General features: G+C 43.0%; 1 protein-coding gene across 2 annotated transcripts in view; it reads left to right on the top strand.

Moving 5' to 3' along the window:
• The window catches only part of ALK (ALK receptor tyrosine kinase), a 269183-nt gene that overhangs the window by 157164 nt on the left and 99105 nt on the right, over positions 1-12914 (top strand). The window lies entirely within an intron of this gene.

Raw genomic sequence — 12914 nt, 5'->3', positions numbered from 1 at the left:
ACCATTGTGTGCAAAGAATTAACTTTCATCTGGTAACCTACATACTAGTCCCTTCTCCTCTTGCACTTCCACATGATGACCAAGAAAGACTGCTTGCTGATCCTACACTTGGCATTCTAGGAGAAAATGTGCCATTCATTGGTGAAGTGGAGGAGGAATGCAGGGTAGTGCAGCTCTGGGAAGTTGTAGAGTGAAGGAAATTATAAAGCAGGGCTGTATGTTTTTTTGGTTTTTTTTTTGATAGGGTTCCTACTTTGTGCTAGCTATTTAAAACTAAATGATTACATTTCAGTTGGCTCATGGTTTATTTGTTAAAGCTCAGTGTGTTTTGTACAGGGAACCTATGCAGGCAAAAGTAAGCACCCAAATGGAAGGAACAATGTGCCATATGTGGTGGGGTTGTGATAAAATTTTAAAAAAAATCTTTGGACAAATATTTGTGAAGAAGCCAGAAGCCTTTCTTCTAGGTATTCTGACAATTGATATCTCAAATGTTAAAAGGAGGGTGTTCTTATATGCTACAGCTGCAGCAAGAATGCTGATCGCTAAAAATTGGGAAGGGGATGGGACACTGACGAAGGAAGAATGGCAAATCAAATTGTGTGAATATTTGGAATTAGCAAAAATGACAGAAGTAATTAGAAATCAACCAAACCAAAGGTTTAAAAATGAGTGGGACTGTTTTAAAGAGTACCTGGAAAAAAACATTGTTCTCAAACAAAATCTTTGTGTTTAGACTGAAGTTTGCAAAGTAAATAACAGATAGATAATATATATTATGTAAGAGAAGTGAAATAAGGAAAACAACACAGTTAAAAAGGTAAGGAAGAAATAAGAAGCCGCAATAAGGTGAAGGGAAGTCACTTGCGAAGAAGTATTTTGGTTTACATTCATGTATAAGTTAACTTATTTTGAAGAAAGAATGGGAAATGTATATAATTAATCAAAGCAAAACTCAATAAAGTATATATTTTTTAAAAAAAATGTTCAGGGTGCCAAATTTCAACACCCAATGCTGCCTCAATATAGCTGCATACTTCTGTTGCTGGGCTCCATTAAAAACAGCTTCTCCATGCCAACCAGGAAGTGACCTCTCAAAACAACAGAGCGATTCTTCTTTTCTAATCTCTGTGCTTATGATTTCCTGGGTGATGCGGATGCCATTAGGCAGTTGAATGTGCATGCCTACTCCATCCCATTTCCATCCCGCCATGTGGCCCTGTACACTGGCAACCCACGCTATGCCACTGCCTTCAGGTCAGTGGAACCACTACCCCAATGACTTCACCTTTAGCAAACTTTCTCTCTCTCTCTCTCTCTCTCTCTCTCTCTCTCTCTCACACACACACACACACACACACACACAGGTGCCCCTCTTCATCTAAAACAGTCTCACCAGCTTTTCCACACTCTGATGAGTGTAGCATTCAAACACATAGCTCTCCTTACCTATCAGAAAACCTTTCCCTTACAGCTTTCATTGACAGCATACATCATCTAACCATTTGGGGCTATTAACTGGAAATCTGTCTAATAAAGAAAGAATTGGCTGGAAGCCACAAGAGTTTCTATTCATCTCAGGGCCTTTCCCACACTCCTGGTTGTGCCTGATATAGAAATATGGGAGGTCACAGTATTGATAATCTCTTGCTGCAAAGGATACATTTACTGTTTGTTGCATTGTTAGAATCCAAGTCTTAGCTCTTTGTTCAACTTAAAGCCCTAGGGAAAAAATGGATTTCATTATATGGGCTACCTTGTCTCCTGGGATATTATGCAGAAAGTGTATTTCATCTTTCTGACTCTTGAAGGAACACAAAGGCTGCTAATACAAAGGGGACACTGACATGGGATGCATAATTAATGTATAAGATAAAAATATCAACATTTGTCTTATTTAGCCATTCCTCTCTCCATAGGAAGACATAGTTGCTTCATTCCATTTAACAGTGTTCCATTTATCTATGCTCTCCTTTGAAGACAGCTTTAGTATTTTGCTAGCATCATTTAGGAGTAATAATTTATTTATGTGTTGCCATGGTAACATTTCCCCCTTTAACTGCATCCATGTTTGTATACGTGTCTTGTCTTAATATTAACTTTCTACACATAATTTTACTGCTTTCTTTTTTATATGGTCAGATGCACATCTGTGCACGTTTGTGAATGATAATCACATCGATGTTTCCCTTGGATGGCACACTTACCCTGTTCCCATAATGTATACTCTGTGTGATCTCAGGGGAAATAAAACAATATATGGAAGCAGTCAGCACATTCAGTTAATCAGGAGCGCTTTCAAAATATGTTCAAAAACAAAAGTATGTGGAAGAGCTAAAGTCATATCCTGTTCTATTCCCTTAGGTATGTGCTAAAGAAATTAAATGGTAAAGGTTTATAACGAAAGTGGCACTAAAATGTATACACACATCTGGTGGAGAGAGAGAGAGAGAGAGAGAGAGATCAGATTGTGCAAAGTCCAATATTTAGTCTATAAGAAATATGGTGTGTGAAATAGTTATTTACAGAGTAACGTAAGCGAAACACAAATCACTGCCTCAAGTCACTTACAATCCATATTTAGACTGGAAAGTTCTAAATGTAGTTCTAAATGTAGTCAAAGGCCTGGAAACGATGCCTTATGAGGAACGGCTTAGGGAGCTGGGTATGTTTAGCCTGGAGAAGAGAAGGTTAAGGGGTGATTTGATAGCCATGATCAAATATATACAAGGAGGGAGGAGGAGAAAGGTTGTTTTCTGCTGCTCCAGAGAAGCGGACACTGGGCAATGAATTCAACCTACAAGAAAGAATACTCCACCTAACATTAGGAAGAACTTCCTGACAGTGAGAGCTGTTCGACAGTGGAATTTGCTACCAAGGAGTGTGGTGGAGTCTCCTTGTTTGGAGGTCTTTAAGCGGAGGCTTGACAGCCATCTGTCAGGAATGCTTTGATGGTGTTTCCTGCTTGGCGGGGGTTGGACTGGATGGCCCTTGTGGTCTCTTCCAACTCTATGATTCTATGATTCTAGTTCTCTTGAGCCTGAAAAACCACCCTTTGGAAGCTTTTGCATATCTCTATCTGTATTGTGATTAGTGTCCGGAATGTGGATGGATTTCTAGAGGCAGTTGATAATTCACTAAAAAGTGTTTTATAATAGCAAAATTGAAAACAAAACAGGCTCATCCAGACTTCCACATGTCCCACTGCTTCTTCCCAGGAAGAAAAATGTTTCCATCCCTCCGCATGGCCCTGGACACTGGCAACCCATGCTATGCCACTGCCTCCAGGTCAGTGGTAAAGAAATCTCCTCTCTCTTTGCCACTGAACTGGAGCAAACATTACTTGGGTTTTCTGCAGGTTGATGTTTGCTCTGAATCAGTTGTAAAGAGCTGATTTTCCAGGAAAAGCAGCAGGGCAAACAGAAAATGGCTCAGACTCATGCCTAGAAAGCATGGGACAAGCGAAAGTGTGAACAAGTCATTAAGAGGCAACATTAGGAGCTGGGAACAAACTCTTAGAAAAATAGACAAGCTTTTTCTAAGTTTTCAAAGCAAAGAAATTCACAAGTATTGAACTGATTTCAAATCAAGCTTAGAGGATTTTGCCTATCATTAATGTATATTCAGGATTCCTTAATGTGGATTAGCTACCCCCTAACTTTTAACTATACTATATATCAGAATACAGTTGTACTTTGGTTTTCGAACAGCTTTGTTCTCGGATGTTTTGGCTCCCAAACGCTGCAAACCCAGAAGTGACTGTTCCGGTTTGCGAACTATTTTTGGAAGCTGAACATCCAATGGGGCTTCCATGGCTTCTGATTGGCTGCAGGAGCTTCCTGCAGCCAATCAGAAGCCGTGTTTTGGTTTCCAAATGTTTTGGAAGTCAAACGGCCTCTCTTAATCTCACATCCAAAGGCAGCTTAGCCTTTCAGCACTGCTTAGGGTTGTTGTAAGTGCATATCACAATAGAACTGGGAAGCTATAATATAGGTTGCTGTGATTTTCTATATGTAGATATATAGAAAAACAAATATATGCAGTAGATAGCCACATGCTATCTTTCTATGGACATCTGGTTACAGAAAGAAAGAGAGAGAGAGAGAGAGCTGGACTACAAGTGATACATGCATTAACATTTGGGAACTTCTCACTTGGCTGCTCTGAAATAAATTATTTACCCATGCCAAAGTTAATTAAATTACACTTTAATTAAATTGACCTACTGCAGAAACAGCTTAGATTTTGGTCTTCTAGGAATCACACTGAAAATACCAGCACAGGTCAAGTCTTGCAATTTACTAAAGATACAAAATTTAAAATAAGTTTAGATAAGGGTGGTTTTGTCACATTGCAATAAATTATATACACGTTGGTATCTGAATAGAAGATTAGAGGGAAGTATCTTGGATATGCAAGTTTTAATCCTCAAGTTTGCACCATGTAATTAAAAACCCTAAACCCAAAGCTCTCCACTGCAGACCTTCTCCTCCAACCCAGTGGGGCTGGATGACAGAGATGAGACAGAGAGGGTGGGCCAGCTAGCACTGCCCCCCCCATGATTCTAATTATTTGGGGTCTTTAATGCCTGAATAAGAGTTGTTGTACTGGTGTATCCGTTTGTGTTGCAAGGCTTTGTACTTGAAACAACCACCTTATTGAAAACTAAAACAAAAATGAAAGAACTGAAATGAAGGTTCCCATGTGCATTCATTTCTTCCTTAGGTTTCAGTTGTTGCATTCATTTTGGCTAATATGGGGACTGCTATTAAGCCATTGTCCCTGGTGAGAAGTCCAGGGCAAGGCTATGGTGCTTCCTTTACTTTGGGGGAGAGAGATGGAGGATAGCACTGGAGATTTGAGTCCTATTTACTTGTACCCCTCCCACTCCCATGTGATTACTATTACATGAGTGGTAGAGTCAGGAGGAGTCCATTGTTCCCATCCCCTCCTGCATATCTCTTTCTCCATTCCTGCAGCCCAGTACCAGGTTGGCTTCCACTGTGAAGATCTTGGAAGATCAGAGTTTGGGGAACCAACTCAAGTAGAGCAGGCTTCCTGCTGCAGGCATTCGGCCCCTAGTGCATGGGGGACTGCTGGAGCAGTGAGAGGGGCATGTGGCAGGTGGACGCAGGGCCAACAGCCTTGTACCTGCTCTCCCCCTTGCATAACAGCAGTCTCGTTGGGGCAAGGAGGATGAGTGGATTACTTGTCCTTCTTATACTCTGTCTATTTCAACATGCAGAGCCTGTTGGAATCAGGCAGATTCCCCTTTTCTTCATAGTAGCTGTTGCTTTTTCCTACATAGAATCACATTACTCTCTGTGAAAAGCATAACAAGTGAAGCAGTTCCCTGAATTCAGTTGCAGTGCAGATTCCCACGGAGCAAACCCAGGGGAATACACATTGGCAATATCTGCATCCTTTTTATCAAGGCGAAAACAATATATGTGCAAAATTGATGGGCTTCCTTTGTTTTTTAATGGGCTTATTTCCCACATCAGTGACAGCAGTCCAGTTGGAATTGATTCCATTGCATGCAGGCGCATCACTAATGCTCTGTTACTTCTATTCCTGGTGAGCATTAGTGCTGCAGCAGCAACAGCAACAGCAGCTTTTCTGGACTCACATTTTGCTCAGAAGTGAGGAGAAATAAAAGTCATTGTTTAATGCTTTCCATTAATAGCCTAGCGTAGCATGAAACTAGCAGGAACTGGGGCATATCGCCACTCATTACCCTTAAGGCAAATGGAATTCAAATGGAATCATTTCCTATAGCTGGAATTAAAGAAAGCCTATAAAAGTGAGACATGGCTCTGAACCACAAAATTCCCATATGGCTAGTCTGTTTCAAACTCCTGCATTATTTTTTTTATCACTGGTATTTCTAAGATAATTGCAACATTGTGGTTGTGAAGTTTGATGTGTGTGATTTTAAGTTGTTTGTATTGTATCAGGTTGTCTTTTTTGTATTGGAAAGGTGAGTCTACTTGGTCTTTAGAGGGGAAACTTTATCAGGGGTCAGCAAACTTTTTCAGCAGGGGGGGCTGGTCCACTGTCCCTCGGACCTTGTGGGGGACCGGACTATATTTTGGAAAAAAATATGAACGCGTTCCTATGCCCCACAAATAACCCAGAGATGCATTTTAAATAAAAGCACACATTCTACTCATACCAGGCAGGCCCCACAAATAACCAAGAGATGCATTTTAAATAAAAGGACACATTCTACTCATGTAAAAACATGCTGATTGCCAGACCGTCTGCGGGTGGGTTTAGGCGGCGATTGGGCCGGACCCAGCCCCCGGGCCTTAGTTTGCCTACCCATGGTCCTTGGATCTGGGAATTTACTGGATTGATCACTCTTAGAAATATGTCTGAAGCTTAGCTGGGCTAAGATAAAGCAAGCTGAAAATGAAAAGAAGGAATCGGATAAGAGGGTACACAGTTCCAGGGGCTATGGAGGAGGTGGGCTTGGAGACACACACACACACACACACACACACACACACAACCCTGATGAACGTATCATATATATACTGACATTGTACTTATACAGAGAAATACTAGGTGGTATGTACTCAATCTTAACAGGATCTGACCATGACAATCTACTTATGTCAATATCCCCTACTTTCAGATCAACCTCTCTTGCTCAGTTGAGAAAACCAAGCCCAGAGTGTGGCCTGCCACAAGCGTTGGGCCAGTGACATGTTGGGATAGCCCCCATGGTCAACATTGCAGCCATGAAGTCCTGATCCACCCCTGAACCTGTCACCTTGGCATTCATGTTGAAGTCCCTCAAAATCAGCAGTATGGGAGTCTTCAGCACCACCTATGAGACCCACTCTATCAGCTCAGGCAGGGAAACTGCTAGGCAGCAAGGCAGGTATTGCCTGGACCCACTCTGAGTTGGTCCAGTCTCTGCTTTGACTAGGGTCAATTTAGTCAGGTGAAAAAGTGAGGTGGTTTTAAATCACTGAATTTAATCCCTTCTGACATTACTTCGAATCAATAAGAAGCCTTGTTGCCTTGTTTTACAGCCCCCAATTCAGGCCCACGTGAGGCCCAGGGTGGCAGTCTTGGTCTTGGCATAGCAGTGTAAGTCCAGCAGGCCTCTGGTTCGCCCCCACTGGCCGGCTTAGCCTTCTGGGCCCCAGGGCAAATGTATCCAGCTGCCGCATCTACATGGGCCTGCCCCAGTTGCTGAACTTGGGGTTACATTTTGTTTCATGGGAGGTGGGGTATGAAGTTTTTGGGGAATCGCTCAGCCTCCCTCTTTCGGCTCAGCCTTAACTCTAAGCTTGTTAGGATTGTAAAGGCCTACTGAATTTCACTTCTGAATGAAAACCCTCCGTCTGTGACAGAACTTGACTCTGACATCTCTATTCACTGTATTCGCTTCAGCTAGGTATATGGGTGTCACTTCTCATTTGTATGTGTGCTTCAGTAGCAGATAGGAATTTCCAGCCAGACTGCAGTAAGAGCTCATAAAGTTTGTTGTTCAAGCCAAGGCACTTTAGGCCAGTGCTAGGCTGAGAATAATCACACAAGATAGCAACAGTCCTTGTCATTCGGGGAAATACCATTTAAAAGTTGGGGAACAGTGTGTGCAGGACTCTCTGTTTATCTCTGTAGGTCTCTGAGTCACTCTTGATTATCTCACTCTGAGTGTATGTGAGTGACTCTCATGTTTCCCTTTTGATAGCCATCCTTGACTTTAATGGATTTTTGATTGTAATGATTATGGAGCCATTCTTGTGTTGTAGTTTAAGGAGAGCTGCATGATCCTGACTGATGTGCCTGCAAGCCAGCATTAAATTGCTCAAAAGATACCCTAAGCCCCAGGGCCTAAACTGTTGTTAAAGGAAAGGTGCCAAAAGGTTATACACACACAAAAACTACCAACTGGGGTCTCCACTCTGGAGGAAAAGTTCCCTGCCAACCCACAGCTAGGAGCAAATAAACTACTAAATACAGACTGTAAATAACAGTTCTATTATTTCTTTAGTTTTACAGACTTTCACCAGCTAAATTCAGCAACCTCCTCTGAGCACTGTGTCTTGGTATGCACTGAGGCCAGGATTCAGAGAACCGTGAAACATAGTTGGTGAATTCTGTTATTTCTCAAAAGTTGCTTTTCTGAAAACAGAAAACCCTGTTTTGTAAGATAGCATGGGATGGGACAGAGGCAAGTGTTGACTGTTCAGGACAGGGGAATCAGAAATTACACTAAGCCCCTTACATGAGGCAAAGTGGCTCTTTGAACCTCAACCCATATATGCAAGAGCTTCCTCATTTATCAGACAGTTCTGCATAAGCATTCCTTTGTGAATACATTGCCATCCCCTCTCTTGAAATGAATGGAAAAGGTAGACACATGGGGAACATGTGCATGCTTAGTTGAGATTCCTGCCTTGCAGAGGGGGTTGGACCAGATGACCCTTGGGGTCCCTTCCAACTCTACGATTCTATGGTTCTATATACAGTGGAACCTCGAAAGTTGAACATAATCCGTTCTGGAAGGACGTTCGACTTCCGAAACATTTGAATTCCGAGGCGCGGCTTCTGATTGGCTGACAGCTAGGCTTTTTGCAGATCGGAAGCCACATCGGATGTTCAGGTTCTGAGGAATGCTAGAAAACCAGAACACTTCAGGATTTTTGATGTTCAGGAGCTGAAATGTTCGGGAATGGAGCGATTTGAGAACCAAAGTTCCACTGTATTTCGTGGAGGCAGGGGTGCCAGCTCCAGGGGGCTTAAGCCATTTTGCGACCCCCCCATGTCCAAAGAGTGTGAAGGCAAAGCACAGAGCCAACCATGCTGCTGCTGCAGTGACTGGCTCCTTCTCCTGCTACCATGGAGGGGAAGGAAGGATGAAGAAACCTCCCTCCAGTGGCAGCACCAAGAGAAAGTGGAGGAGGAGGAGGTGCCACTGCCCATTGAAACCATGCGGCCACTGTGTTCAGCTCCACCCCTGACTCCTCCCGTCATCCTGACGTCATGCATGTGATGTTGGGACATCACGCACGCAACGTTGTCGTCCCCTCCAGCACCTTTGCAAACTGGCAGTTTGGGGAGACAGGCTTGCTTTCTCTCTCTTGCATGCAGAAACATCCATGCACACACTCTCTCAGTTGATGGCTGTCTCAGCACTACTTTCTGAAATTCTGACTGCTAAACAGAATCTCAGCTATGGCAGTCATTGTGGTGACTCCAGTTCTTGACCCAGACTGGTGATTCAGAAACATACTTTGGGAAACGCTTTTATTTATTTTATTGCATTTGCACCCCATCTTTCTTTCATCATGGAACCCAAGGTAGCATAAATGTGGCTCCCAGGCAGATAGATATCCATCCAGGCACCTGCCAGATCCAGACTTGCTTAATTTCAGCAAGGTGGTGGTGGCATGTGCCTTCAGACCATATGATGGGAGCAGTATGAGTTTCAGCAATGAAATTCATATCATGGATTGACATTTAGCAGCAGGGAGTTATACTGATAGAGGATATGTTTTAAGCTTTTGGTATTTTTTATTAATTTTAAGTATTTTAATTAGGCGCTTTTAGGGTAATTAAAAACTTAATTTACTACCACTTGGATTGACTAGCTTACTGTGCAATCCTGTATATGTCTACTCAGAATTAAGTCCTATTCGCTGCAATGCCATTTACTCCTAGATAAGTGGGCATAGAGTTGTGGGCTTAAAAACAAAAACACGCCTTTGTTCAAATTTTGAAATTTTAGATGTATGTAAAATTTGAATCCAGCAGTTAACACATTGCAAAACCTTGCAAAATGACCTTTCAGCATAGACACCTAAAATAAACCAAGATTAAAGGAAGTTACAAACCTGTACACAAAGCTCGTGGATGGAAACCTCTTTAAATAACAGGCAAAACAAAAAGTATCCCTGATAAGGCACCCTGACTGCTTGAGGAAGTTGTGATTTGATACTGAACAAGCAACAGCAAAAAAGGAAGGGAGCAAAAACACTAACTGGTTTTATTCATCCTTTGCTCTTCAGTATTTGAACAGTTGCCGAATTTCAACCAACTATTCAGCAACTAGTTTGAATATTCTCTCCCCCCCCCCTCCTTTTTCCCCTTTTCTGCCTAGGAAGACATTTACTGTCTGCCTAGAAAGAAAGCAAATCCCTGCAGGAGCCCTGTCATTACACTACTGATCACATGAAGCTATGCTGATTCTGGGCCTTTGGGGCACGACTCCCTTTTCTTTCTTAGGAGCCATTTCAATAAAAACAATCAAAGTCAGATCCAAGGACATTGATGCACTGTGTGGATGGAGGGGAAAGGAGTTTCTGTAGCCTCCGGGATTACTTTTTCCTGCATGCACTCACACTGAACTATCAGTGTTGAATGGAAAGGCTCCCTTCCAAAGTGCTGCCATGTATGTTTTGTAACTCTGCCACTCCTGCCTCATCTCTCAGCACTTCCAGCATTCACCACAGCTTCCAAATCCTCCCTGTTAGGCTGCCAACCTAACAGCTGATGATGGTGGGATCCCCAAAGCCACAGCCTGAGCAGCTTGGAGTCTCACTCCCAGAATCTACAGAACGCAAGGAACCACGCTGCCATTTTATAAACTGGCAGGGCTCCAGAGCTACGTAACAGCTGATTCATTCAGCATTCTTTGTCACTGATTTTTTATTTATTTATCCTGGGGGAGCTATTATGCCTGTGGAATCCTCGCTTTTCAAGCATATTGTTACAAAGATTGTGCACCACCCCATAATCTCTGCCAGGCGGTAGCAAGATTCCAGGGGATTCCAGGCACTCCCCCAGGGTTGTTTCCATTGGGAAAATCGAGGCATAGCAGAGGCTTTAAGAAATATGGTTTATTGTACACATATTTACACTTAGAGTTTTCCATGGAGGTGATACAGAACAGTATACCCCAAGAGTGTTTCTCATCACCCTCTCATAACTTCAGTAAGCTCAGGTCCAAAGCAGCAGTCAGTCATGGCTCCTGGTCTCTTCATGCAGCCTCCTCTAGCCACCGCCAATATGGTTCTGCCTACTTCTTGTTCCCAGAACAACCTTTAGGTTTCAAAAAGGACACATTTTTCTGTGACATCACGCCCCCTTCACCTTGGCAACCTGTCAGTTTTCCTGTCTCTGTCCACTCCTCAGTGGGGGACGGGGGGGGGGGGGACAGTTACTTTGCATCGCCAATGACCCTTAATGGCTCAGTACTTCGTTGCCCATTATTCCTTCATGGCACTGTGCTTAGCTAGTCTGCCACGGTGGTTTGCATAAGTTAACCCAGGAATTTATTTCCTGGCACAGTTCTGCAGCTTGCATTTTCCCTTCATATCCCCAATATGATCTAAATACTACTGTTTATTGCCTCCGTTTCCTAACACTCTGGTACCCTATGACCAAAAAGGCATACAAACACTCCCTGAATGTGAGAAAACCAGGGTTGCAGGCTTTATCCCTCCTTTTCCAAGAGGCAAAGTTATTTCTTGGAGATTGTGCCTATGCTTACAGTTGCACCAAAGCTCTGAGCAAAGGCTACAGTCTAATTACTGGGGTTCCTGTCCTGTTCCAGAACTTCCTCTCACCCATGTTCCTCCCCTTCCAGTCCCATGCTCCCTCCAAATACATGCACACATCTGAGATCTACAGATCAGCTCCTGTTCCAAATCCATCTTAGGAGAAGGCTAGGTTAGCTTCTACCAGGGACTTCTCATCAGTGGCCCCCTGTTCTGAAACTCTTCAACAAGAGAGAGAGAACAGTACAGCCCCCTCCATGCTTTTTTTGTTTTATGAGCAAAAGCTGAGGGTAGGGGCATTGGCTGTTGAAATTACCTGCATTCTTTTCTGTCCCTTGTAGGGATTTCGGTACTGTGCTTTTTCTTGCTGTTTTTAATATAATAATTTTTAGAATGGCCAGAATTCTTATCCCACCCTGTCATCATTTGGTAACTGATCAGACAGATTAGAGGCCTTGGAGGCTGAGCGTCAGTACATTTCAAAATATAGGCAGCGACTCCAGGTGAGCCCAGGTAACACTATCTGGAAGTCTTAAGGGCATCCTTAGTGAGTGGATCAGGAGAAATTCAGCTGCTCTGTGTCATACTGAAGCTACCCTTCCCCACCCCCTGCACATGATAAACATAATTACAAATTTCTTAGATCAGCCCCGTAAGAGAAAACTACTGAAGCTAGTTACTAGCAATTTGATTGACTTGCTTCAGTGAAATCCAAAGATTTGTAATTTTTTAAAAAAATATGATTTTAAAGAATGGATGCAGACACACATACAAATTAAAAATAATGGGCCAGAGATCCCAACCCCACCCAGTGTGCAAGTATCACATGGTGGGGGGGGGGTATTTCCTTCTAACATTAGCTTCATGTGTCTCAAGAGCTGCTTATTGTAAAGGTCCTTGTCCTTGGAGGACTTGAAGGGCAGGCAGCTGCTGCAAGAGAAAGTTTGAAAGGTCTCATGCAAAAGTAGAATGCCGTTGCAAACTGGTTTCAGTCTCGTTCTATGTGTTGCAGGTGCACTTAGTCCTAGTAGCCCCTGTAATATGGAGCTCCGATTCTTTGGGGGGTGGGGATGTAGCTAAAGCCCAATGGCCAAACTAAATGTGATGTTAAATGTGACTTTGCAATTACTGTAATGTGTATATTCTTGACATGCAAGTAGCCACCACCAGGAAGGCCTGAGCAAGACTGGGGGCATGGTAGCTAGGAATGGGTGGTTAACCCTTGGTGAAAATCGCCCCCTGGGTGCTGTTATTTGCACTAAGGGGAAATATTACATTGGTGCCAGTAAGAATATTCTGCTCAGTGCAAATAGCAGCATTTGGAAGGAGGTTGCTGTCATGCAGGGGGTATTCATTGAGGTAATGGCAAAGAAGAATTGGTTAAGATCTCCCTCT

Source organism: Lacerta agilis, chromosome 3 (genome assembly GCF_009819535.1).
Source record: "Lacerta agilis isolate rLacAgi1 chromosome 3, rLacAgi1.pri, whole genome shotgun sequence".
In the NCBI taxonomy this organism is placed as follows: Eukaryota; Metazoa; Chordata; class Lepidosauria; order Squamata; family Lacertidae; genus Lacerta; species Lacerta agilis.
Note: the sequence above shows the minus strand (reverse complement) of the source record. Positions and strands in the feature narration are given on the sequence as shown.